This window comes from Bombina bombina, chromosome 3 (assembly GCF_027579735.1).
Source record: "Bombina bombina isolate aBomBom1 chromosome 3, aBomBom1.pri, whole genome shotgun sequence".
Lineage (NCBI taxonomy): Eukaryota > Metazoa > Chordata > Amphibia > Anura > Bombinatoridae > Bombina > Bombina bombina.
In genome coordinates this window covers 676,398,793-676,424,686 of record NC_069501.1, presented here as the reverse complement: position 1 = coordinate 676,424,686, position 25,894 = coordinate 676,398,793, and positions in this window count along the sequence as shown.

Here is a 25,894-nt window from a genome sequence, read left to right as displayed (position 1 = left end):
CAGGCAAAAGAGCTGAACTTCTTGGGGCATGCCCCGCAAAGGGCCCTGTTCAGGGCTGGTAAGGTAAAAGAGCTTTTAACTTTAGTAATTTAGAATAGGGTAGGGCATTTTTTATTTTGGGGGGCTTTGTTGTTTTATTAGGGGGCTTAGAGTAGTTGTAATTAGTTTAAAATTGTTGTAATATTTTTCTTATGTTTGTAAATATTTTTTTATTTTTTGTAACTTAGTTCTTTTTTATTTTTTGTACTTTAGCTAGTTTATTTAATTGTATTTATTTGTAGGAATTGTATTTAATTAATTTATTGATAGTGTAGTGTTAGGTTAATTGTAGGTAATTGTAGGTAGTTTATTTAATTAATTTATTGATAGCGTAGTGTTAGGTTTAATTGTAACTTATGTTAGTATTTATTTTACAGGTAATTTTGAAATTATTTTAACTATTTTAGCTATTAAATAGTTATTAACTATTTAATAGCTATTGTACCTGGTTAAAATAAATACAAAGTTACCTGTAAAATAAATATTAATCCTAAAATAGCTATAATATAATTATAATTTATATTGTAGCTATATTAGGATTTATTTTACAGGTAAGTATTTATCTTTAAATAGGAATAATTTATTTAATAAGAGTTAATTAATTTCGTTAGATTTAAATTATATTTAACTTAGGGGGGTGTTAGTGTTAGGGTTAGACTTTAGGGGTTAATACATTTATTAGAGTAGCGGTGAGCTCCGGTCGGCAGATTAGGGGTTAATAATTGAAGTTAGGTGTCGGCGATGTTAGGGAGGGCAGATTAGGGGTTAATACTATTTATTATAGGGTTAGTGATGCGGATTAGGGATTAATAATTTTATTATAGTAGCGCTCAGGTCCGCTCGGCAGATTAGGGGTTAATAAGTGTAGGCAGGTGGAGGCGACGTTGTGGGGGTTAGATTAGGGGTTAATAAATATAATATAGGGGTCGGCGGTGTTAGGGGCAGCAGATTAGGGGTACATAAGGATAACGTAGGTGGCGGCGCTTTGTGGTCGGTAGATTAGGGGTTAATAAGTGTAGGCAGATGGAGGCGACATTGAGGGGGGCAGATTAGGGGTTAATAAATATAATACAGGGGTCGGCGGTGTTAGGGGGAGCAGATTAGGGGTACATAAGGATAACGTAGGTGGCGGTCGGCAGATTAGGGGTTAAAAAAATGTATTTGAGTGTCGGCGATGTGGGGGGACCTCGGTTTAGGGGTACATAGGTAGTTTATAGGTGTTAGTGTACTTTAGAGTACAGTAGTTAAGAGCTTTAGAAACCGGCGTTAGCCCAGAAAGCTCTTAACTACTTACTTTTTTCCTGCGGCTGGAGTTTTGTCGTTAGATGTCTAACGCTCACTTCAGAAACGACTCTAAATACCGGAGTTAGAAAAATCCCATTGAAAAGATAGGATACGCAATTGACGTAAGGGGATCTGCGGTATGGAAAAATCGTGGCTGAAAAGTGAGCGTTAGACCCTATTTTGAGTGACTCCAAATACCGGCCGTAGCCTAAAACCAGCGTTAGGAGCCTCTAACGCTGGTTTTCACGGCTAACGCCAAACTCCAAATCTAGGTCTTAATTTATTTAATTATATTTAATATAGGTAATTTATTTAATTGTAGGGTTAGGTTAGGTGTAACTGTAACTTAGGTTAGGTTTTATCTTACAGGTAAAATTGTATTTATTTTAGCTAGGTAGTTATTAAATAGTTAATAACTATTTAGTAACTTTTCTACCTAGTTAAAATAAATACAAACTTGCCTGTAAAATAAAAATAAACCCTAAGCTAGCTACAATGTAACTATTAGTTATATTGTAGCTAGCTTAGGGTTTATTTTATAGGTAAGTATTTAGTTTTAAATATAAATAATTTAGTTAAGTATAGTAATTTTATTTAGATTTATTTAAATTATATTTAAGTTAGGGGTGTTACAGTTAGGGTTAGACTTAAATTTAGGGGTTAATACATTTAATATAGTGGCGGCGACATTGGGGGCAGCAGATCAGGGTTTAATAAGTGTAGGTAGGTTGCGGCGACATTGGGGCGGGAGATTAGGGGTTAATAAACATAATGTAGGTGTCGGCGATGTTGGGGGCAGCAGATTAGGGGTTAATAAGTATAATGTAGGTGGCGGCGGTGTCCGGAGCGGCAGATTAGGGGTTAATAAGAATAATATCGCACAAGATCACAGTACCGGTAAAGAGAGGCAGGGAGAGAAAGTATCCATTTAAAAGGTAGACTTTATTATACTTGCATTAAAATTGTACAAAGGCACAGCAGACTGTCAGAATCCACGGCTGACGCGTTTCCTGCCTCACGGGCAGTTCATCAGAGCACTGGATAGAGCGCTAAACACAGCTGTTAAATCTGGGATGTGTCACACAAAAGAACCAATGAACAGGTGCGAATGGAGACACACACATTAACTCCATGTTTACTTTACCCCAGAATATGTGTAACAGATAAAGGTAAAAAACACACTCATTTAAAAACAAAGATAGTTTTCTTAAAAGTTAAGACATTACTAAAGCTTGGAACCCTATCCTAAATAGATTGAAAAAGAATAATAATAAGAATAATTTTTCTCACGATTCATAGCATATAGCCAGTATCGCTGCTCATGTCGACCGCAATATAAGTAGCTTTATCAATATAAAAGTTAAATGCAAACTGACCATATAAAAAGCTATTGCAGGTAACTGAGAGCAGCGAAAGATACTAAGTATATTGCTACGAACTATGTTAGACTAGACACACAGTGGCGAAAGACATAATTGCAATCACATAAGATTTTAAATAAGACTTTTCAGAATCGTTCAATCTTTAACATTTGTTGAAGCACAATTTGAAAATATTAGATTCCATTCGTTATCCATCAAAAAATGCATACGTATAGAGGAAATTATGCTTATAGCAAATGAATAATCATCAGATATATACTAACATTTTTCAGCCAAATAGACTAATAATTACTTGTGACCTAAATTCCAACGTAACATATTTGAATATTATTATGATTATGATAGACAGAATATGGAAAAAATATCCAAAGTTCTAACCCTAAATATCATGCAGAATATCACCTAAGCCACATTTATCTATCAATGAAAAGTTTGACATCACTGATTTTATTTATACCTAGTGGACTACCAGTTCTAAGTGTATAAATCCAAAATACTTCTCTTTTACTGAGAGCTTTGTATCTATCTCCACCCCTCAATCCTAACTTAACCTGTTCTATTCCTTGGAACCTGAAATGATTAAACTTGTTATCATGAATGAAAAAATGTTTAGCTACTGGCGTTTTTGGTTCTTCCGCTTCTAGTGACAACAAATGCTCCCTGATCCTGTCCTTAAGACTTCTAGAGGTGAGTCCCACATATTGAAAATTACAACAGGTACATGTGATCAAATAAATAATGAAGATAGATTTACAATTAATACGCTCACGTATCTTATAGATTTTTCCTGTGTTACTAGATGTAAAGGTCTCACCCACTTTTGCATATTCACAACTTTTGCATGGTCTACCTCCACATTTATAGAAACCTATTCTGCCTGGTAACCAAGAACAAGCAGTTGTACTTCTATCTCCTGGACTAGAGCTGAAGTTGTTATTAATCTTATCCCCTATGGTATCTGATCTACTGGAAAAAAAATTACAATTCTTAGGGATCAACCTCAAATCATCATCCCTCTCCAATAGAGGTAACCTCTTTTTGATAATATTACAGATATCATTAAATTGTAAACTGTATTTTGTTATGAACTTCAATCCTCTTTGATTAGTCGCTGTTCTAGAATTGTGTTCCTTATCTTTCAATAAGTTTGTTCTATCAAAACCTGCTACCATAGAGGACTATTTTCTCAAATTGCCCTGATCATAACCCCTCTCAGTAAGACGTATAGTTAAACTATTAGCATGTTTCCAATAGCTTTCTAAACTGATACAATTGCGCCTCAACCTAATATACTGTCCCTTAGGTATACCCTTTTTTAGATGTTTAGGATGTAGAGAGTCAGCTCGTAAGATGGTATTGCCAGAGATTTCTTTTCTGAATACTTCAGTCACTATAACCTGATCATCATGACCCAATAGTACATCAAGATAAGGTATTTTAAATCTTATGTGATTGCAATTATGTCTTTCGCCACTGTGTGTCTAGTCTAACATAGTTCGTAGCAATATACTTAGTATCTTTCGCTGCTCTCAGTTACCTGAAATAGCTTTTTATATGGTCAGTTTGCATTTATATTGATAAAGCTACTTATATTGCGGTCGACATGAGCAGCGATACTGGCTATATGCTATGAATCGTGAGAAAAATTATTCTTATTCGTATTCTTTTTCAATCTATTTAGGATAGGGTTCCAAGCTTTAGTAATGTCTTAACTTTTAGGAAAACTATCTTTGTTTTTAAATGAGTGTGTTTTTTACCTTTATCTGTTACACATATTCTGGGGTAAAGTAAACATGGAGTTAATGTGTGTGTCTCCATTCGCACCTGTTCATTGGTTCTTTTGTGTGACACATCCCAGATTTAACAGCTGTGTTTAGCGCTCTATCCAGTGCTCTGATGAACTGCCCGTGAGGCAGGAAATGCGTCAGCTGTGGATTCTGACAGTCTGCTGTGCCTTTGTACAATTTTAATGCAAGTATAATAAAGTCTACCTTTTAAATGGATGCTTTCTCTCCCTGCCTCTCTTTACCGGTACTGTGATCTTGTGCGATATTGGTGATTGTTCCTTGGATGGAAGAAAAGGGGTATTGGAGAGCCCTAACAGCACCGGAGAAGTAGCAGCAGTTCACCTACCTAGGTGGCACAGTTGTTTTTCTACCGACATCACTGTGTATGCATAGCAAGTTGCACGCTTTTACTGTGGCAGCGTGGAAGAGACTTTCTCATCAGTCGGTTTGATCTTCTGTGCGGTAAGCCCTTGGTATCTACATTATTATTGTTGTGTACACCTATTCCGCATACTCTTGGTGATATCCGCAAATGTGGGACTCCTGTGTGGAGTTGTTCTCACCAAGTGATATATATCCTACAATAATAATTTTATTGTCTGTCAGTACCTTCACAAAGTTTGTATAGAATTCATGCATTGAAAGTTGGTTTCTCCAGTGGAGGCAAGAGATGATATGTAATTTACTGTGGACACACAATTTTTTTACGAAATGGCTGCTTTTGATGATACACATAGGAGGGAGAGATTGCACAAATTATTTAAAGGCACAGCAACTGAAGATGTTAAGACTAGCTTGGGAACTCTATTCTCTAATAAAGAAAAGACACACATAAAAGAACTGAAACTATGGTGGGACATAGAATTCTTGGAGCATTATTTGGAAGAAAAAAAGATACCGAGAGGGTTAAGATTAAAGAAGTTTCCAGCTTTTCACAAAGATTATTCTGAATTTATGCTAGATTGGAACCAATCCCTGACTGATTGCTCCTTAACACTAATGGAGAATTTAGTGAAGTTTAAAAAGGAACAGAGGGAAAGTGTTTTGCTGGAAATTGAGGAACTGGATCGACAATTAGAGTCATTTAAAGAAGATGAACAAATGCCGCATTTCCAGAAACAACTGGATGAGACTCTCGAACATTTGAGTACTGAGCTATCAGATAATAAATTTAAGAAATATGGGAGAGATACTAAAGACTATGAGCTGGGAATTGTCTATAGCTGGAATATGGAAAGGAGGATACAAAGGAGGAAACAAAAATCTGGAAATATGGATAAAAGCAAGAATAAAAATCAAAAGAAGGTCACCTTTTCCAGCTTTGAGAATACTACTGGCTCGAGTGATACCAATTATATCTCAACTACCACTACAGGGACTTCAATACTGGCTATACCAACTACTTCTACACCCATTAAGAAGATCACAACAACAGAAGTTGAAATGGGGGCAAAGCCAAAAAATGGGGCAATCATGGCAGAAGCTGTGAAAGAGAAAGGAAAAGGGACAATAAAAACAACAAGAGAGGATACAGAGACAGTACCACCAATACCAAGATATCCAAGTCGCAAAACCCAATGGAAGAAAAAGAAGAACCACAAAGACAACAATTGATTAATTTATCCTCTGTTGTGTTAGAATGTAATGTAATTGCAGTTTTGTCTAAGGGGTTAGGTTTCTCACCAACTAGAGATTTTAATTTATTTGATACTTTGTTGGATATCAATAAATTCATACGTAAGGTAACTTTGGCTAAACACTTTAAAAATTCTACAGAGGTAGTCTCGCCCTGTGCTGAACTTGGGAACACCCAGATTATTAATGATAATTGTAATTTTGAAGATCTGTGTGACATTGTATCCCTATGTGAAATGCAGGGCCAAAATACCCAAGTGAGTACCCTCGATAGACAACAAACTATTAAGAAAAATATTGTTAGCACTTTTTATCCGGTCAATGCACGGAATGATGTGATAGAACTGTTTCATTCTATTTTGGAACAGGATTTAATGGAATTATCAGTAAAAACAGCAGAGAACAGAAATAAAGGAATGTACAATAATTTAAGTAAGAGAGAAATGACAGCATTAGATAAACTTGCTAACAATTCTGACATAGTGATAGTCAACTCAGATAAGGGGGGTTCTATTGTTATCTTAGATAGAATATACTATCTAAAGGAGGCATATAGACAGTTGGAAGATTTACATACTTACAAGAAACTTACATTTAATCCTACCATCAAATTTCAGAGAGAGCTAAAACATCTATTAGACTTAGGGTCTGAGAATGCTATACTAACGATGAAAACTGTTGAGTATATATTTGTTGAACATCCAAGAGTACCGATTTTCAAATATCTGCCCAAGGTACACAAATCACTAACCAATCCCCCAGGGAGACCAATTATTTCAGCTATTGGCTCTCTGGGGGAAAGATTAGGAGAATGGGTGGATGCACAATTGCAGCCAATTGTGCAATCTTTGCCAGGCTTTCTCAGAGATACCAAACACTTGCTTAGACTAACACAAAATTTTGTTTGGGATAAGAATTATTATCTTGTAACTATCGATGCAATTTCTTTATATTCTTGCATCCCTCATGAACTAGCGATTAACTCTGTAAAAAGAATGCTTGAGAGATATTCAGGATATGATCTTAAGCTAATAGATTTTATTCTACAGGCCATTTCATTTTTGCTTAATCATAACTATTTTGTTTTCAATGGGGAGTTCTTTTTGCAGTTGAGAGGAACAGCGATGGGGGCAAAATTTGCCCCCTCGTATGCAAATTTGTTTTTGGCAGATTTTGAGCTAATTAAAGTTTTTGGAGATGATAACAGGTTTAAACATAGCATTAAAATGTACACCCGGTACATCGATGATATTTTGGTAGTTTGGGGGGGCACTGGTGATGAATTGGCGGATTTTGTTGGTGATTTGAATGATAACAATGTCAATCTTGGTTTCACCTACAGTGCCTCACAAAATTCCATACCTTATCTTGATGTACTATTGGGTCATGATGATCAGGTTATAGTGACTGAAGTATTCAGAAAATAAATCTCTGGCAATACCATCTTACGAGCTGACTCTCTACATCCTAAACATCTAAAAAAGGGTATACCTAAGGGACAGTATATTAGGTTGAGGCGCAATTGTACCAGTTTAGAAAGCTATTGGAAACATGCTAATAGTTTAACTATACGTCTTACTGAGAGGGGTTATGATCAGGGCAATTTGAGAAAATTGTCCTCTATGGTAGCAGGTTTTGATAGAACAAACTTATTGAAAGATAAGGAACACAATTCTAGAACAGCGACTAATCAAAGAGGATTGAAGTTCATAACAAAATATAGTTTACAATTTAATGATATCTGTAATATTATCAAAAAGAGGTTACCTCTATTGGAGAGGGATGAGGATTTGAGGTTGATCCCTAAGAATTGTAAATTTATTTCCAGTTGATCAGATACCATAGGGGATAAGATTAATAAAAACTTCAGCTCTAGTCCAGGAGATAGAAGTACAACTGCTTGTTCTTGGTTACCAGGCAGAATAGGTTTCTATAAATGTGGAGGTAGACCATGCAAAAGTTGTGAATATGCACTAGTGGGTGAGACCTTTACATCTAGTAACACAGGAAAAATCTATAAGATACGTGAGCGTATTAATTGTAAATCTATCTTCATTATTTATTTGATCACATGTACCTGTTGTAATTTTCAATATGTGGGACTCACCTCTAGAAGTCTTAAGGACAGGATCAGGGAACATTTGTTGTCACTAGAGGCGGAAGAACCAAAAACGCCAGTAGCTAAACATTTTTTCATTCATGATAACAAGTTTAATCATTTCAGGTTCCAAGGAATAGAACAGGTTAAGTTAGGATTGAGGGGTGGAGATAGATACAAAGCTCTCAGTAAAAGAGAATTATTTTGGATTTATACACTTAGAACTGGTAGTCCACTAGGTATAAATAAAATCAGTGATGTCAAACTTTTCATTGATAGATAAATGTGGCTTAGGTGATATTCTGCATGATATTTAGGTTTAGAACTTTGGATATTTTTTCCATATTCTGTCTATCATAATCATAATAATATTCAAATATGTTACGTTGGAATTTAGGTCACAAGTAACTATTAGTCTATTTGCCTGAAAAATGTTAGTATATATCTTATGATTATTCATTTGCTATAAGCATAATTTCCACTATACGTATGCATTTTTTGATGGAAAACGAATGAAATCTAATATTTTCAAATTGTGCTTCAACAAATGTTAAAGATTGAACGATTCTGAAAAGTCTTATTTAAAATCTTATGTGATTGCAATTATGTCTTTCGCCACTGTGTGTCTAGTCTAACATAGTTCGTAGCAATATACTTAGTATCTTTCGCTGCTCTCAGTTACCTGCAATAGCTTTTTATATGGTCAGTTTGCATTTAACTTTTATATTGATAAAGCTACTTATATTGCGGTCGACATGAGCAGCGATACTGGCTATATGCTATGAATCGTGAGAAAAATTATTCTTATTCTTATTCTTTTTCAATCTATTTAGGATAGGGTTCCAAGCTTTAGTAATGTCTTAACTTTTAAGAAAACTATCTTTGTTTTTAAATGAGTGTGTTTTTTATCTTTATCTGTTACACATATTCTGGGGTAAAGTAAACATGGAGTTAATGTGTGTGTCTCCATTCGCACCTGTTCATTGGGTCTTTTGTGTGACACATCCCAGATTTAACAGCTGTGTTTCGCGCTCTATCCAGTGCTCTGATGAACTGCCCGTGAGGCAGGAAACGCGTCAGCCGTGGATTCTGACAGTCTGCTGTGCCTTTGTACAATTTTAATGCAAGTATAATAAAGTCTACCTTTTAAATGGATGCTTTCTCTCCCTGCCTCTCTTTACCGGTACTGTGATCTTGGGCGATATTGGTGATTGTTCCTTGGATGGAAGAAAAGGGGTATTGGAGAGCCCTAACAGCACCGGAGAAGTAGCAGCAGTTCACCTGCGTGACGTAGCAGGTGATTTACCTAGGCGGCACAGCTGTTTTTCTACCGACATCACTGTGTATGCATAGCAAGTTGCACGCTTTTACTGTGGCAGCGTGGAAGAAACTTTCTCATCACTCGGTTTGATCTTCTGCGCGGTAAGCCCTTGGTATCTACATTATTATTGTTGTGTACACCTATTCCACATACTCTTGGTGATATCCGCGAATGTGGGACTCCTGTGTGGAGTTGTTCTCACCAAGTGATATATATCCTACAATAATAATTTTATTGTCTGTCAGTACCTTCACAAAGTTTGTATAGAGTTAATAAGAATAATGTAGGTGTCGGCGATGTCAGGGGCAGCAGATTAGGGGTTAATAAGTATAATGTAGGTGGCGGCGGTGTCCGGAGCGGCAGATTAGGGGTTAATAAGAATAATGTAGGTGTTGGCGATGTCGGGGGCGGGAGATTAGGGGTTAATAAACATAATGTAGGTGTCAGGGATGTTGGGGGCAGCAGATTAGGGGTTAATAAGAATAATGTAGGTGTCGGCGATGTCGGGGGCGGCAGATTAGGGGTTAATAAGTGTAAGATTAGGGGTGTTTAGACTCTGGGTTCATGTTAGGGTGTTAGGTGTAAACATAAAATGTGTTTTCCTATAGGAATCAATATGGATGCATTACTGAGATTTACGCTGCTTTTTGGCAGGTGTTAGACTTTTTCTCAGCCGGCTCTCCCCATTGATGTCTATGGGAAAATCGTGCACCAGCATGTACAACCAGCTCACCGCTGACTTAAGCAGCGCTGGTATTGGAGTGTAGTGTGGAGCTAAATTTTGCTCTACGCTCACTTCTTGCCTTTTAACGATGGGTTTGTAAAAACCCGTAATATCTGCTCTGCAGGTAAGTGAGCGGTGAGAATAAACTGCACGGTAGCACCACATAGCTCATAACGCAAAACTCGTAATCTAGCTGTAAGTGTTTAAGGCACAGCCTCAAAAACTGCGTTTTTGTAATACTAATGCAGGAATACTGGCTTATGTGAACTTGTAGAAATTGAAAGGATAGAAAAATAGATGTAATTGAGGAATTTGAATCAAGTAAGTTATGGGAAAATAAATAAGTAAAAATGTGTTTTGAAACAGGTAAAAAAAATGCGGTAATATAACAGAAAAGATAAAGGGTTGGATTACAAGTTGAGTGCTAATTTATCACTCGCCTGTAAACGGGCAAATTTGCCCTTAGCAGTTTTTAGGGGTTAAGTGTGGTGGGTGAAAAAAGAATGGCACTGAAAAGTGCCTTTACATTGCGGTCTTTGGGGACTGTGTGTTCCCTGTAAATATATATGTATATCCTTATATACATATATATTTATGTGTTAATATCTGTATATACACATATTAACACATACATATGTGTATATTCATATACATATATATTTGCTGCCCATTGCTGCGCGACTAACCCCCTTCGCTGTGCTAGTTCTTATGCCGTGTCTCACTGCATGAGAATAAGGCTCCCATTGAAACCTATGGAAGTCTGCTCTCCCGAGCATAAAGCTTCCATGCAATGCGAATGTGTGGTCGCATTTGCATTGCACCTAACTTGTAATACCAGCACACATTTGCATTTGCTGGTATTATTAAGTTGAACGCTAATATGTGCTCAACTTGTAATCTAGTCCAAAATCTGGTGTAAACTGTGATCAGCATCACAAAAATACCACCCTAGACATTTACTTTTTATTTCTCTAATTATCTGCAGTAATATAATCTAAAATATTTTGTAGGACTAATATATTTGTTCATTTGTTTTCTAAATATCATGATATAGTGAATATAGATTTGCTGTGATAAAGAATCTGCATCTACAAATAATTTGGTAATTACAGCAGAACACAGATATTCATGACATGATTGATAATAGTTTTATAATTAGTATAGTTTTATAATTAAAAAAGCTGTGTTTTTGCATTATATGTATGCTGTACCTCATATTATTATTTACAGTAGTTTTAACATCTATGCATTGAGCTAAACTGTAACTACATCTATTTGTATTCTGTGCATCCTCTGTCTGCCTAAAGGTCTACCTGTCTGCATTATTTGTTAATGTCTCTTTCTCTCTGCCTCATTTTATGTGCTTAACCGTACATCTCTCTGCCCTGCAGTCTCTGTATTCTACTCTGTTCTTTTGCCCTCTTTAGAATGTACAGCCAAACGTATCCAACAGAGGCAGACTTTTACATCATTTCCATGTTAAATTCAGCCCTCAAGACTTCTTTTTATGTTTAAATCACCCTTATTTTATACCGAAATGCATGATATTTTTTCGTATTCTGTTCTTTCCTGTCTGTTTATGCTTTTTTTCTCTCAATCTATTATACTATTTATATCCCTTCCTCTTCATTTTTTTTTATAACACTGCACTTAATCCTTTCATGTTTGAATGACAGTCTTTGCTTTGTTTTGTAGAAAGAAGTACTTATTGATTTTTATAAGTAGGAAAGAACTTTGTGGTCGAGGTGTACAGTATGTGGGCTGGTTCAAATGCAAACATCTTTAAAAGCAGTATTTTTTTTCCACAGCCTTTCGCTGCATGAAGGAATTAGAGGTTGAAATCATACAGCATAGTGTCTGGTATTCCTTAAGGCTCTAGGGAAAAAGCTTGAAGGGTTCTCAAAAAGTTGTCACTCTAAAGGGGCCTATGTTGTTTACCTCTTCATATGTCACTAATGTTTAAAGGTTGCTATTGGCAACTCATCAACACCATAATATTCTCCTCTAGGTATAACAAGAGGTACTTCATTGTCCATAGTAATGCCTTCCCTCTCTTGTTTCCAAAGAGGACCCCTGCCATTCTCCTCAGAACTGAATTTCATCAGAACAAGAAATTCTGTTTAAGAAAAGATTGATTTTCTACATAAGGAATACATTACAAAAACAACTTTCCAAAATAGTGCACAGTATATAAAGTACTGACAAAACTAGCAATCAGAAATTATGTAAATGATTTATTTAAAATGTTACTTTAAAAGCTTTTATTAAATGTATTCTGTCAAAATGTAATTTGACAATTAGTTTTAAACTGTAAGCAGTTTTGAGAAAAAGTATAGATGGGAAATAGCACAACAGACATGTTTTGCTTAACTAGTGGAGTACAGTGAAGAAGAAAATGTAACCTGAGAAGCAAAATTAGTGTCTGACAACATACAGAAAATAGATGTAACTAGGAGAAGAGAGTTACAGATATTTAAAAAAAAATATTGTAATTAACTGGCCTGATTTAAAAAATAACACTTTTGTTTTGTAAAAATGTAATTTCTTTATCTAATAAATATAAAAGCAAAAACAAAAAAACCAAGGAAATTGCATGACACATGTTCTGGAAATGCCTTTAGAGGAGACCAGGCCTCTCATTACTTTTCAAATGTATCACCTTGAATTTGGCTATCTAGCTATATAAATATAACTCTGATATATATATATATATATATATATATATATATATATATATATATATATATATATATATATATATATGCTATTTCAAGTATTTTAATTTAAAAAATAAAACAAGTGTTAACATTGTTTGAAACAAATTTAGTATATGACAAGGGAAGGGCTAAAAAGTGTATATACTGTATATATATACCTGTATGTATTTAAGTGTTTTACTGAATATTTACTGTTCATATTTACCATTACAATGTTCTTCACATACAGGAAAATGTTATGTTTATTGTAAATATATTTTTCTATATATATCTTTATATACCTTCACCTGTATATCTGTTTCTATAGATATTAATATAGGTATAGATTATATCCATTTTTTATTAACATTATCATATATATATATATATATATATATATATATATATATACATATTAATATATATTTAATAATAAAACTATATTTTTTCTATGTGAAGAACATAGGAATGTAAAATATGTGTAAGACACTTCAGATTTCATGCTTTAGATCTAATGCGATGTTGGGTTAGCACACATAAAGAATTAGTAATCTTAAAGCGCATTCTGGAAATATTAAATATAAAATATTAATAATAAATATAAAAAATGGGGCGGAGCCAACAGCTGAAGCAGCAAGATGTCTTTTTCCAGAGCTCCTGCTGTAGGACTTAATAAAGTGGTATTTGAAACAAGAAATAGAATCCTAAACTGCAATTCTGTTCGTACTTAAGCTCTAGAATGTGTAGCAGCTGTTCTAGGCTTCCTTGACAGAGTGTTTGGCGTTGCAACAGCACAGAGATCTTTTTGGCCTGCTGAGATAACTACATGGAGTAAGCCACCATTATATGAAACATCTACGCATTGTAGCTATCGGCAGAACTACCTTTCTTTTTTCACACTCGAATCCAGTCTTAAGACGACATATGGAGAAGCAAATTGTACTTGCACTACGCAACTTACTAATATCCATGGAAGCCCACCACCAAGAACTCATGGAAGAGCTGAAAGCAGCTATGACCCTAAAAAGAGACCCATCAAGTCCACGTGGGACAGAGGAAGCTACCAGACCATGCGTCCTAGATAACCCATGCCATGGAAGAGATGTGTCTCAAGACCAGGAGGAAAAGAGAAGGGGGGATGAGCGGAGTGCTGAGCCTGGTACAGTGGGCTGAACGGATCACTCTCAGCGATATAGCTCTTTGCGGCCCACTATCTCTGAAACGGAAGACACACTGCACTCTGATGTGCAAACGCAAGATCGCTCACCATGGGCTAATGTAGTGGAAGCGGAGCCACACTATACTACAGCTGCGTTGCTGCTCAGAAAGCCTATTACGTCGGATGGCCGTTACTTTGGAGCACAGAGTAGGAGCCCGCTCGCAGTATCCTATGCACTCAAAGCCCGAGACAGTATGATTGGCCTTCTAGTCGGCGATGCCGAGATACCCGAGAAGCTATGGGCTGTAATCCAAACACTGTCTGATCCACGAGAGAGCGGAGGTTCTCAACGTCACATCGGGAGCTGTATTATTCAATGTGATATCAAGGGGTCATTTGGGTGCTGGGTCCTGGTTGCCTGGGACTCTTTCAGCTCACTGTCACTACTGGGTTTACTGCAGTGTCTACATCGATTAGCCCAGCGGTTGCCATTGTATCTGGGCTGTTTTAAGACTGGCATTGGGTAAACTCATAAGTCTGGTATTTAATAAACTTTAGGGTCATAAGCCTGATTACTGCTACAATGCGTTGGCCCATACCCTGACTCTCTTATTTTTGACTCTCGTCGCAATGTATTTTCATTATATATGTAAAATGTTTCACATGCAGGGCTATTGTTTTTGCCATGGTATGGACTACCGGATGTTTTGACAAAGGTTCCTATATGCCAGGTGCATGATATGACCACAGACCAGTTTATATACTATAAACCTATTACATACCGCACCTCACTATTAACATGTGTATCTCTCTCCGAGATTATTCCTGTCTAGTTTTTTACTTTTGTGTCATACCTAAGTATGCTGTTAGTTCTCTAGTAGCAGAATAGAAGCAAACAGTTATCTCATTTTATTACGAATTATATGATTGCCTGCAAACTGTTATTGTTTATGTTTTAGCAAGTTTACCTAAATTTATTTATTTATTTATTTTAAAGTAGATGTTCAGGTCTTATTTATATACTTTGAGGAAATGTCTTGCATCTTACCATAACTCTAATCGTCTATACTCTACTAGTTTTTCTTTTTAGTTTATGCTTTTGACAGAGACTGGTAAACTCCTTACGTCTATGGTATTGTATAGATCCTTATTTTCTCATAAGCATTTACACGACTGGAGAGTATAGTACTGGACTCTGTCCGTATATACCAGTCATAGCTAGTAAGAGTAATATATATTAGCTTCGATAGTTTTTTAACAGAGCCTAGATTCATTCGTGCTATAACAGCCTTTCTACAGGTTTAACTATATACTTTCTGAGGAACAGATTGCGCCTTATTACATTGATAATCCATAGAAACCCTGTATATAAGTGCTTATGAATGCTCAGCTGTCTTTATACTATATTATGCTTGCCTGCTTTAGCGGTTTGCTAGACTTTTACACTTTCTAGAGCTCTGCTGGCTTCACCGGAAGTTAAGACTTCCCTATCTCTCAGGGATCTATTTTTCTCCACCTACAATCATGAGATGTTATAATGATAATCCAATAGGAGTCTAGTTAACATGGTCATATAGCTGTTCAACTCAAGAGTTTGTTAGTATTAGCTTGACACTAGCTGTATATCCAAAACACTTCTACTCCAAATATCTCCATAGTAATTTTTGTTTCCCTACATTTCTATATTACTAATTATTTGCTTCATATATTTGATGATATGACACTCTAATAGGTCTTGTAAGGATTTGCTTATAGAACATTAGTTTGTGTCAAGCGCCTCTAAAACATCACATCCGCAATAGGCTTATATATTATTATTATTATATTATATTGCTCACATACTCTGGACTCTCTGGGAGATGGTTATATATGTTTTTCAAGTTAGATTTACTTTGTATATTCGGGTCTAATGGAAATGCAGAGATACCACATCTTATAATCTACTTTAATTATGGTTATATATCTTATGTTATTTATGGTTATATATCTTCTGTTATAGACACGGTCCTATGTGGGAGCATACTGGTGGGCCAATTAGCTCTTTTATACCATTACTTATGCTGTATATCTAGAAGCGCTCCCCTACAGAACTATATTTGTATACTTATATCTACTAGACCCTATTCTACAGTGAATTTTTTTTTTATCTTTTGAAGGGCTTCTACATTTAGTCACAAAGTAGCTATCCACCCCACTTATTCTGTAATACCAAATGTATATCGACTAGTCTTTGTAGGTCAGCTTTAACAAAGTTTTTATTAATATTGATATATGCCCTGGACTTCTCTTCTCATGTTAGCATATAACCCCTTTAAGAAGTATTAACTTGCATATCTAGCTTAAATCCCCCCATGGAATACTATCACTTAAGTACCTATAACTCTCAATCATTCCAACGTCATTTGGCGCTTACTGATATTTTGTCCTATAACTGCCCCTTCGATAATAAGATTTGATGTTCAACCATTTTTTTACGAGAAGCTCTTTTACATGGCACCGCCCCCCCACCTTTCCCCACATTTAATAAGCGGCGCTTGCCCGCTGAACTCCCCCCCCCCACATAATATTTTTACTATATGCTATCCTTAGGCCCAAAAGAGGCCGCAGATCTGGCTACCATATGTTATCTTATTCCCATGTAGCTAATGGGCCCATAAGAGGCCTTCTAACTAGTCAGCCAGTTTCGCTATTATATCTACAAAACCAGAGGTTTGAGAAGCTTATTTACTGTCAGGCATTGTTGTTTTTTTTGTGTTGTTTTTGTCTTCTATTGCCTTTTTATATACGACAATGTTTATTGACAAATGATTTACGTGCATTTGCTGTTGCAAATGTATCATTGTATGTTGTTCTTCTTAACGCATAACCTCAATAAAAAAAAATGTATTTAAAAAATAAATATTAAAAATGATTGTAAATTCTGTAAAAAATTGAAATAATCTATAGAATATATATATATATATATATATATATATATATATATATATATATATATATATATATTTTACAGTATCAATAATATTTTTTATTAATAATATAATAATATTTTTCATATTTAATATTTATTATTTTATGAACGTGCTTTGAGGTTGCTAATTCTTCTATTTTACATTCCTATCTTTGTCACATAGAAAAATTATTATTAAATATATATAGTTCTATATATATGTATATATATATATATATATATATATATATAAAGAGAGATAGATAGATAGATAGATAGATAGATAGATAGATAGATAGATAGATAGATAGATAGATAGGTAGAAAGATAGATAGAAAGATAGACAGACACAGAAAAATATATTTACAATAAAAATAACATTTTCTATATGTGAAAAAACATTGGAATGTGAGCTAGAATAAGTTAACGCAGTTGCGATATTTAAAATCCTATCCGATGGAAAAAAAAGCTTACTTCTAGCGAAGTTTACGCTCGAACAGGAGTGCTAAACACCGCTCCACTTGTAATCTAGCCCTAATTCAAGCTTTGGCTTTTTATTTTAAAAAATAGCACGTTAAAAGATTAGAATTAGTGATGTCGCGAACTTAAAATTTTGCGTTCGCGAACGGCGGACGCAAACTTCCACAACTGTTCGCGAACCGGGCGAACCGCCATAGACTTCAATAGGCAGGCGAATTTTAAAACCCACAGGGACTCTTTCTGGCCACAATAGTGATGGAAAAGTTGTTTCAAGGGTACTAACACCTGGACTGTGGCATGCCGGAGGGGGATCCATGGCAAAACTCCCATGGAAAATTACATAGTTGATGCAGAGTCTGGTTGTAATCCATAAAGGGCATAAATCACCTAACATTCCTAAATTGTTTGGAATAACGTGCTTTAAAAAATAAGGTATGATGTTGTATCGATTAGGTAGTGTAAGGGTTACGCCCGCTTCACAGTGACAGACCAAACTCCCCGTTTAAAGGGACAGTCTACACCAGAATTTTTATTGTTTTAAAAGATAGATAATCCCTTTATTACCCATTTCCCAGTTTTGCATAACTAACACATTTATAATAATATACTTTTAACCTCAGTGATTATCTTGTATCTAAGCCTCTGCAAACTGCCCCTTTTTTCAGTTCTTTTGACAGACTTGCAGTCTAGCCAATCAGTGCCTGCTCTCAGATAACTTCTCGTGCATGAGCACAGTGTTATCTATATGAAATACGTGAACTAACACCCTCTAGTGGTGAAAAACTGTTAAAATACAATCTGAAAGAGGTGGGCTTCAAGGTCTAAGAAATTAGCATATGAACCTCCTAGGTTAAGCTTTCAACTAAGAATACCAAGAGTACAAAGCAAAATTGGTGATAAAAGTAAATTGGAAAATTGTTTAAAATTACATGCTCTATCTGAATCATGAAAGTTTATTTTGGCCTAGACTGTCCCTTTAACGCATCGCAAACAACTGCAAACAGTCCATTTGCACAACCGCAAACTCCCCATTTGCACAAGGTTGGATACCAAGCTAGCCATGTCCAGTTCCTTGTCCTCACTGATGTCATTGAAGGTCTCTTCCTCTACCCAGCCACGTACAACACCAAGGGTCCCCAAAAGGTGACAACAAGCCCCCTGGGACGCCTGCTGTGTTTGGTCTTCCACCTCCTCAAAGCCACCTTCCTCCTCTGACTCCTCTTCTTCAGACTCCTCTCTCTGCATTGCCTCTCTCTGCGTTATTATAAGGTGTGTTAAGTAGTACTATTCCTATCAGTTTAATCCCTGTTTTAGGAACCGGGAGATGGAAAAAGATGCTTGGTCGGTCCTCCTACTTCAAATTTGGGGCACTGCGCATGCAATCTAATGTGCCACCAGATAGGAGTGGTGTGTTAAGTAGTACTATTTTTATCAGTTTAATCCCTGTTACGTCCCCTATCAGGGGATGTGTATATGGCATCGATTTTAGGAACCGGGAGATGGAAAAAGATGCTTGGTCGGTCCTCCTACTTCAAATTTGGGGCACTGCGCGTGCAATCTAATGTGCCACCAGATAGGAGTGGTGTGTTAAGTAGTACTATTCTTATCAGTTTAATCCCTGTTACGTCCCCTATCAGGGGACGTATATATGGCATCGATTTTAGGAACCGGGAGATGGAAAAAGATGCTTGGTCGGTCCTCCTACTTCAAATTTGGGGCACTGCGCGTGCAATCTAATGTGCCACCAGATAGGAGTGGTGTGTTAAGTAGTACTATTCTTATCAGTTTAATCGCTGTTACGTCCCCTATCAGGGGACGTGTATATGGCATCAATATGACATCATCAACCGCTTCACTTGTATCTGACAACTCAGCAAAGGAAGCAGCAGTGGGTACAACATCATCATCATCACACCGTACGTCCATGTGTGTAATGCTGCCTGACTGAGACATATCCCTGTTATCTACATCCTCTGGCAATAATGGTTGCGCATCACTCATTTCTTCCAACTGATGTGTAAATAACTCCTCTGACAGATCAAGTGAAGCGGCTGTGGTGCTAGTGTTGGTGGTGGCGGCAGGCGGGCGAGTGGTAACTGGAGAGGTGCCCGAAGCTAAGCTGGAGGAGGATGGTGCGTCAAGGTTCCAAGCGGAAGCTGTAGAAGATTTTTGTGTCCTGTGTTAGCCAGTCAACTATGTCCTCAGAACTTTTCGAGTTCAGGGTACGTGGCCTCTGAACACTGGGCATTATTCTAGGGCCAAAGGGAATCACAGCACCACGACCACGACGGCCCCTGTGGGGTGGCCTGCTTCTGCCTGTCATTTTTTTTTTCGATTAGTGGTACTATGCGTGCAAGCTACTGTGACAACAGATATGAGTGGCACTGTGCACTGGCAGAAGTTGGCAGAGTAGACGCTGTAGGCCTGACACACACGCTTGCAGACAACTAACTGCTATTCAATCTATTACAGTCAAAATTGTATTTTTTTTTTAAATGTACACTACTGTTACACCGGATATGAGTTGCACTGGTGTGACACTGTGCCCTGGCAGGCCCTGAAACGCACACGCATGAAGGAAATTGATTGCTATTATTTCACAGTCAAAAAAGTGTTGTTTTATTTTAAATGTACACTACTGTTACACCAGATATGAGTTGCACTGGGGTGACACTGTGCCCTGGCAGGCACTGAAACGCACACGTGTGAAGGAAACTGACTGCTATTATTTCACACTCAAAAAAGTGTTGTTTTTTTTTAAATCTACACTACTGTTACACCAGATATGAGTTGCACTGGGGTGACACTGTGCCCTGGCAGGCACTGAAACGCACACGTGTGAAGGAAACTGACTGCTATTATTTCACAGTCAAAAAAGTGTTTTTTTTTTTAAATCTACACTACTGTTACACCAGATATGAGTTGCACTGGGGTGACACTGTGCCCTGGCAGGCAGGCACTGAAATGCACACGTGTGAAGGAAACTGACTGCTTTTATTTAACACAGTCAAAAAAGTGTTTTTTTTTTTTAAATCTACACTACTGTTACACCAGATATGAGTTGCACTGGGGTGACACTGTGCCCTGGCAGGCAGGCACTGAAACGCACAGTTGTGAAGGAAACTGACTGCTATTATTTAACACAGTCAGAAAAGTGTTGTTTTTTTTAAATCTACACTACTGTTACACCAGATATGAGTTGCACTGGGGTGACACTGTGCCCTGGCAGGCAGGCACTGAAACGCACACGTGTGAAGGAAACTGACTGCTATTATTTAACACAGTCAGAAAAGTGTTGTTTTTTTTAAATCTACACTACTGTTACATCAGATATGATTTGCACTGGGGTGACACTGTGCCCTGGCAGGCAGGCACTGAAACGCACACGTGTGAAGGAAACTGACTGCTATTATTTAACACAGTCAGAAAAGTGTTGTTTTTTTTAAATCTACACTACTGTTACACCAGATATGAGTTGCACTGGGGTGACACTGTGCCCTGGCAGGCAGGCACTGAAACGCACACGTGTGAAGGAAACTGACTGCTATTATTTAACACAGTCAAAAAAGTGTTTTTTTTTTTAAATCTACACTACTGTTACACCAGATATGAGTTGCACTGGGGTGACACTGTGCCCTGGCAGGCAGGCACTGAAACGCACACGTGTGAAGGAAACTGACTGCTATTATTTAACACAGTCAAAAAAGTGTTGTTTTTTTTAAATCTACACTACTGTTACACCAGATATGAGTTGCACTGGGGTGACACTGTGCCCTGGCAGGCAGGCACTGAAACGCACACGTGTGAAGGAAACTGACTGCTATTATTTAACACAGTCAAAAAAGTGTTTTTTTTTTTAAATATACACTACTGTTACACCAGATATGAGTGGTGGCACTGGGCAAGTGGGCACAGTATACGCTGTGAGCCTGACACACACGCTGGCAGGCAGGCAACTGCAATTAGATTACACAGAAAAAAAAAAAAAAAGCAGACTGATGTTCTAGCCCTAAAAAGGGCTTTTTGGGGTGCTGTCCTTACAGCAGAGATCAGATGAGTCCTTCAGGACTGTAGTGGACACTGAATACACTAGCCTAGCTATCGATTTCCCTATTAAATCAGCAGCAGCTACACTGTCCCTCCTCTCACTAATAATGCAGCTTCCAAATGAATCTAAAATGGATGCTGTCCAGGAGGTAGGAGGGTCTGGGAGGGAGGGTCTGCTGCTGATTGGCTGGAATGTGTCTTCTGACTGTGAGGTACAGGGTCATAGTATTACTCAATGATGAAGAATAGGGGGCGGATCGAACATCGCATATGTTCGCCCGCCGTAGCGAACGCGAACAAGCTATGTTCGCCGGGAACTATTCGCCGGCGAACTATTCGGGACATCACTAATTAGAATAGTTTAGACAAAGAAACATAAAAATCTCAGTGAAATACTACTGGATTGGAACGGTTTGTCTATGGACTTATAAAATAAAATCAACATTTCAGCATGTAGACCTCAGTGTTCTTGTAAAATGGTCCTAGACCTCGTGCATAAATATATTTCTCACAGATGATAAAACGTTTAGATTTTTTAAACCTTGTTACATGTTTAAATATTTGTGTTTACTAATTAAAACAATACACTTATATGTTGGTAAAAAATTAACACATACCAATTTTGCATGGTAAAGTAATAATTTTTTTTAATTTATGCACCACATTGTGACACATGTTCTTTGACTAGAAATTCAGGGGTTAAAGCCAATGCATGCACGTTGATTAAAACACAGTACAAGAAAAAAACATTTATATCTAAGTTAACCTTTTCTTTAGAAATACCTGACCTTATCTTTTCAAAAGCTTTTCATCACCTAGTAGACTATCCTTCTTCCAGAAAATTACCTATAATTGTGACACCATGTCCTAAACACATCCTAAAATATTTGCATAAAACATTTTACCAAGTAGATAGTATTAGTAGTTGTTAGAGCTGAACTTTATAAATCTGTATAAAATGATGACTAAACATATAAACATGTTGTCCATGTCATTCTTTGGTTTGACATGAATGTTTCTAAACTATAGATAGACTTTATTAATTTCACATTCAATGCTTTTGCGAATCCATTCTCAACTAAATGTCAAAAGGCCAAATCTCATTTTGCTTGACTACCTTATACTTTTATGAACTGTAGAAGATTTAAAAAAAAAAAACTGTCACCTCTGGGGCAGAATGGAAAAATGACTTAGCATGTAATACTTTTTAGAGCCTTCAAATCAAGTGGTTAAGGAACAAGCAAATATATACATTACTTTACACTCAACAGAGAGCTCAAAAGATGGATTTGCACATAAATAACTGTCAGAATGTTGAAACAAATGGACAAAATGTATAAGGAGGTGACCTTGGCTCTTTGTGAAAAAAGGATAGTGTATAATGTTTCTCCCAGCTTAACTATAGTTTAAGGAAGAAGAAATAAAAATAAAAAAATAAATATAATATATATATATATATATATATATATATATATATATATATATATATATATATATATATATATATGTATATACAGCTTAGACTATATTGCTTAGTAACTCTAACTGGATGGGGCATGCCACCTTCACTTATAATTCAGTGAATTAGCCTCCCAATATATTTAAAAATATTTAATAAACTATTTAATTTAAATCTAAGTCGGTCTACTATGTTTAGTTAAAGGGACAGTAAACTTAAAAAATAATGTTATATAATTCTGCACATAGTGCAAAATTATGTAACATTATCTTAGCGACAGCTTTAAAAATCAAAAGATTTGATAGATTTTAGCTCTCAAAGTTGCACTTACCTGGTCTCCTCTCCAGGCTCTTCTGATCAGAACTAAATATAGCTCACTCCTGCTCTGGTCTGGTAGACACTGTGCCTGTGAATCACTTTTTAAAAAGAAGACCTGATCAGAAGAACCTGGAGAGGAGACCAGGTAAGTGCAACTTTGAGAGCTAAAATCTATCAAATCTTTAGATTTTTAAAGCTGTCACTAAGATATTGTTACATAATTCTGCTCTATGTACAGAATTATATAACAATATTTTTTTACATTTACTGTCCCTGTAACATATATTGCATGTCTTTATATCATATATTTTCTCTATTTATATAACTTTAATTCTTTATTAATTTAATATGTAGGGCTAGATTATGAGTGGTGCACTATAGTTTGTGTGCTAGTGAAATCTGGCTCTTGGCCGTTTGGGCTCAAGTTAAATTCCGCTCATATTATGGTTTAAAGTAAATGCGAATGCGTTAATGCTATTTATTCTAGAATGATTACTGTGACCTCAGAACTATGGTCAACTGTTATGTTCGTCAAAAAAGTTGCACAGAACACATCAAAAATACATTTAAAACTACAGTTACACTCATAATAACACGAATAAAAATTATTTTAAAGAAATTGCATAAAAATATATAAAGGTTGAAAGAAATTAGATCTGAAAAAAAGGACTGCAAAGGGCTTTAAAATATAGATACATACATATATGTGTCTAAATATGTTAGATATATATATATATATACGAATGGCTTACTCACTTGACTTTATCTTGATACAGTGTTTCTTAAATGAAATTTTATTGCTGTGTTATACTTATCTAACCGCCATAGTATTCTAATATCTTGGATGTGAAATTTAGCTCAATTATAAGAGAACAATAAATACATTTATTGAATGAAAAAGAGTGCTGTATTCCCTATCTTTTTCGTAGGTGCATTTATTTTGATTACACCGGTATTCTTCTTACAGTAAAAGGTTTCAATATATATATATATATATATATATATATATATATTTACACATGTGTACATATTTATGTATTTATATGTGTACTTATGTATTTAAGGATATGTATATATATATATATATATATATACTGTATATATATATATATATATATATATACGTGCATTGGAGCCCTTTGCAATCAAGGAGATGAAAACATGAGAAATACTAATTATGCAATATTCATATTTAATAAAGTGAGATATACTTTGTATTTAGTGTAAATATTATAATTCTAATTTTCTGCACATAGCAGAATATGTTTGATGTATTTTTAAGTAGAAATTCCTATATATATCTGAATTTATCTATACATATATATATATATATATATATATATATATATATATATATATATATATATATATAATTATGTATATATATATTTGTGCAAAAATCCAACAGAAATATATTTATTGTTTACTTTAAGAATAAATATAACATATTCCGCTATATACTGAACATTGAATTTTAAAATATGAAATATTATCTTCTTATGGTGCACTTTTACATAACTGTCAGCTAGATTACGAGTTTTGCATTATGAGTGAAAAAGCATCGTTATGCTTCATAACGATGCTTTTTCCCTAACGCCGGTATTACAAGTCTTGTAGGTATAGGTTTACCGCACACCTTTTTGGCCGTCACGCAACGTCCCTTTTCAATGGGACTTCCATAGCGCCGGTATTACGAGTTTTACCTGGGAGGCCAAAAAGTGAGCGATACAGCCTAAAAGCACAAGATCCATACCGCCATCTAAAGTCAGTAGTTCTTACAAAATCCACTGGAAAATGAAGTTTCCCTTTAAGTGACATCATCCAAGATGGCGTCCCTTACATTCCGATTGGCTGATTAGCCAATAGGAAATTAAGGGGGAAAAAATCCTATTGGCTGTTGTAATAAGCCAATAGGATTGAGCTTTCATCCTATTGGCTTTTCCAATCAGCCAATTTGATTGAGCTCTCATTCTTTTTTCCCCTTAAAGTCCTATTGGCTGATAGAATTCTATCAGCCAATCGTAATGTAAGGGACACCATCTTGGATGATTTCGCTTAAAGGGAAACTTCATTTTCCAGCAGATTTCGTAAGAAGAGGATGCTCTGCACCGGATGTCTGGAAGATGGACCTGCTCCGCGCCAGATGGATGAAGATAGAAGATGCTGTCTGGATAAAGACTTCTGCCCGCTTGGATGAAGACTTCTGCTGGCTTCGAGGAGTACTCAAGTCTACGTACTAAAGGGAAACAAAAGAACACCATGAGTCATAATAGTTCAGTGGCAATAGAGTCTTTATGACTGCTAGGCCCATGCAAACAACTTCCATTCTCTTCAACAAGGCAACTATAACAAAACAGACAAGCACATACTCACAAAACATAAACATTCACAAAAAGAAATTTGCAGATTGAATCCAAGGTTCTGCCTTATATAGGGGTGCCCTTGCACTTCTATTGGCTAATTTTGGAATTCCAATTGAAATCAGCCAATTGAAAAAGCTTTCATTCTATTGGCTGGG